General features: G+C 34.8%; 1 non-coding gene across 1 annotated transcript; it reads left to right on the top strand.

The window, feature by feature from the left end:
- Positions 1-236: 236 nt before the first annotated feature.
- Positions 237-343, top strand: LOC141709161 (small nucleolar RNA R71). Its single transcript, XR_012569752.1, has one exon. It is a non-coding gene; the product is annotated as a small nucleolar RNA R71 (small nucleolar RNA).
- Positions 344-4,384: the final 4,041 nt, after the last annotated feature.

Here is a 4,384-nt window from a genome sequence, read left to right on the forward strand (position 1 = left end):
CCTTTAGTTGAGCAGTGATAGTCGTAGCTGTATCCACTTCAAGAACTCCGGCTATCTTGCCCTATGGCAATCTCTGGGTTGGATACTGATATTCATTAACAGTCATCAGTTCAATTAGCTCATAAGCTTCCTCATAGCTCTTTGCCCATAACGCTCTACCTGATGCTGCATCGAGCATGGGTCTGGACTGTGCTCCCAACCCGTTATAGAAGCAGTTGATGATCATCCAATCAGGCATGCCATGATGAGGACACTTCCTAAGCATCTCCTTGTAGCGCTCCCAAGCTTCACATAGCGATCCTCCCGTTTACTGTGCAAATTGAGTAATAGCATTTTTAAGTGCAGCTGTCTTCGCCATAGGGAAGAATTTAGTAAGAAACTTCTGAGCAAGATCTTCCCAAGTAGTAATCGAACCAGCTGGTAGAGAGTGTAACCAGCTTTTAACCTTGTCCCTCAGAGAGAATAGGAACAGTCTCAGCTTTACAGCATCTTCAGAAACACCGTTAAACTTAAAGGTGTCGCAGATCTCAATGAAATCCCTAATGTACATATTAGGATCTTCAGTTGGAGAACCCCCAAACTGGATTGAATTCTGCACCCATTGAATTATGCCAGGTTTGATCTCAAAGGTATTAGCTGTGATAGCTGGCCGGACAATGCTAGATTGAATGTCATTGATCTTGGATTGAGAAAAATCCATCAAGGCTTTCGGTCGTGCTGCTGGATCTCCCATTGTAATGAGTACCTGAAACACAAACAAATAAACCGTGAGAGTAAAAGAGTCCGAGTTAGTGAACTTTAACGACCACTGATGACAAGCACATAAACTAAAGATTAACACCGAGTCCCCGGCAGCGGTGCCAAGAACTTGTTAGGGCGAAAACACGCGCTAATATTTACGCAAGTATACGCGTTCGCAAGTAGTATAGGATATAAATCAGATTCGTTCCCATAGAGACTGGTTTTGGTTAAGTTCAATTTATGCACCTATGCAACAATGTATGGTTATCGCTCAATGCTAAGATAAATAACAAATTGGGTTTTTATTAAACTAAGAGATTAAACTAACAAATATAACTAAGAGAACAAGAATGGTTGAATTAATATACATGACAAACATGTGATTCTAACTTCATTAAACACTTCATTCAATAGCCTTATTGTTCTTAACCTTAGCATGTAATGGTGATGACACTAATCAGATAACACGAAACTAGTAAACGCCAACTTTTGTTGTACGAATACCCTACTACCAAGCATCCACAAAAGAAAAGAGATAGAAGTTAAATATACACCAATTATGCTTAGTCCTTATATGTCTATAAGAATTGAAAACATAACGGTTTAACACGCAAGTTATCTATCATGATTACATAGGGCAAGTAAGATGGTTAAAATTACCTACGAATCACGCATAACAAATACATGAACCTATGTTAACATGGCAAGTTCTAAACCTCTATATTCACTGTCGCTTTAATAGAGATTAACACGCTATCTTATATGTTAGCTATGCACATAAGACGAATAAGACCAACCAATACTAGGATATCAATCAATAACCACACACCAATATATCGAAACAAATTATTATTAAAATCCATAAGTAAATCCGCTAGAATCCCATGACAACGATTAGTTCATAATCGAACTCATCGTCACCAAGGGTTCCAATGAAAGCATGGTATAAACAAGATCTTAATAAACTGAATAATAATCAAAGTACGAATAAAAAAAGTCTAGGTTCAACAAGAATGAAAATGAGCATCCAAAGTTACAACTATTTTCAAAGAATCTCAAGTAGAAAATAAGATCTTCTTTTTCGGAGTTATTTTGTGCTTCTAGGTCTTCTCCTTGATCTCCCAATCTTCCCGGATGTTGAAAACCCTTTTTTTAAGTATATATAAGCCCATATTGGACCTGGACCCTTAAAATCGTCAAATTCTACTCAGAAAAGCTTTTTCGGCGAAATCAGCGAAGTCAGCCGCGCATCAGCACACGGTCGCCTGCGGGTCGGAGGCGGCCGCATGTCAGCAGGCGGTCGCGTGCACTTCTGACGCGGCTACGTGCAGCCTTTCTGGAAAATTCTGATGAATCTTATTTTGCCCATAACTTGAGTTCTACTCGTCAGAATTAGGCGATTCAACTGTCCACACGAAGCTAACGAGATTCTCTACAACTTGACAATGGCCTTGGCTTTCAAATCTGATCACTTTTCATCATATTTCCTTTAAAAGCTCCTTTCTTCATTTAACTGATACCTGAAATGCAATAACATAAAAATACATCAAAATACCAATAACTTGAGTCCAAAACACCAATTTAAGCTTGTAATGAAGTGTTCCAAGTGGATATAAAATCAACTTATCAGTGACCCTATTTTACATAACCATGGATCGCAACATGTAACAATATGAAAATAAGCCATAACCTTAACTTATATTACACAATACCAAATCCCAACTAGTTTAACTTACAACTGATAATAAAATATTCTTACAAACTTGCATAAGTCAGAACTATAACATAAAGATCCTGCTAGCTCGATCCAATTCAACATGGAATCCTAGCTCGCACACTGGATTGAGAATCCTTGCTACCAACAATTTCATTTTTAACTGAAGAAGGACATAAATAGATTCGCAAGAGTGAGCTTACTAGCTCAGCAAGTCATAATAACAATAACTGAGGTTAAACAAGGATCAAATGAAATAATTCAGAGAAATCAAGTTTCTTGTTAAGCAATTATTAGAATTGGATATTCATATTTAATTTTAAAATCCAAGGTTAGGCTGCTGATCAGTCACGCACTAACCCCGAGTAAGGCACACTGCTCTGCTCTATATACTGGATCCAAGGCACACATTGTCCTAATATGACCACCAATCTGGTCCATATTTAGAAAACCACCCAATTCTATAATAATTCAATATGATAAACAATGTAATTCAATAAAACAAGATTGTAATCAACATTAATACGACATTTGCCTTAAAGCATAATATAATTCATGATATCACAAGGGTATATCAAGGTATGTATGATGAATGGCTTCTAGCTTGTAAAAGAATCAGGTAATAGTTGGACAATGGTTTAATGGTTATACAAGATTTGGTTTTCTGATGTCATAATACATTATAAAATGTATAAGTTACTGTATGTTCAAGCAGTTATGTTTTAGTATTTGGTATGTAGTGTGGATGCATTTGTGGAGTAGTATCATATTTACGTGGTTTAGTATCTGGGGATTCAACTATCAATGGTTCACAATGAAGAAGGCTTACAGTTCAGTATCACATGATATGATCAGGGTTTAGGGTTAATCAATTCAAGGCACTTGCAATATAAAACAAGAACTATTCGGAATACTTGCAACATGTCTCAAGAAAGTTCAAGATTACTTGCAATACTTGCCTTAACTCAACTGATTTCCACTTCCCTTGTACTCTTCTAATGGTTCTATTCGCTTCCTTTCCTATGCCTTGCTTCCTCTGCTCGGCATTAAAAGTATTTATCAATACTCGATCTCATACTATTCTAATCGTCACATAGACGTTACAAGCTTCTATCTACCTTTCGTTTCACCCAAATCCGACGTACGGATTAAAAGTTATGACCAAAACAGTCAAACAATAAGCACATAGGCATATAACACATCATTCAGGTAGCACATAGCACATAACACGTAAGGTATTCGATAAAATTTATTTTTCAAAGAGCTTCGGGGTTAAAATGATTTTTATGATATTTAATATAAATTTTTGAACATTTTTCAGATTTAAAATGGATAAAATAATTATTTTATAATTAAATAACAAGGTTCGAATACTCGAATCTGACTTTAAAATCATTTAATAATAATTATCGAGCCTCGAACATCATTTAGAAAAATATTTTAAAGCTCGAAACTATTTTTCAGAATTTTTAAATTAAATCAAATTAAATAATTAATTAAAATTAATTAATAACTAATAAAATCAATTAATCAATTAATATTTAAATTAATTCACCAATTAAATAATTAATTATCAACTAAAAATAATTAATTAAATAATTCATATTTATTTTGAAATTAAAAATGAATTTTGGAATAAAAATAAAGATTTTTGGAATTTTAAAGGTAATAGAAAAAAATTCTGAAATTAAAATAAATGGATAATAAAATTTTTAAAGATTTTTTAAATTGAAATACTGAATTTATAAATTTTACAAACTACAGGGTGCCAACTGTAAAGGAGGAAAAAGAACGATGACAAAAGTGTAATTTGTCACCATCTTCCTCCTTTCTTCACCGTCAACGGCAAGGCAGCCATTAACGGCGATCATCGCCGTCCCCAAGCTTTTCGGTCAACACCAACACACTCCAGATTTACAGAAAACATCC

The sequence above is a fragment of the Apium graveolens genome, chromosome 2 (genome assembly GCF_009905375.1).
Source record: "Apium graveolens cultivar Ventura chromosome 2, ASM990537v1, whole genome shotgun sequence".
In the NCBI taxonomy this organism is placed as follows: domain Eukaryota; kingdom Viridiplantae; phylum Streptophyta; class Magnoliopsida; order Apiales; family Apiaceae; genus Apium; species Apium graveolens.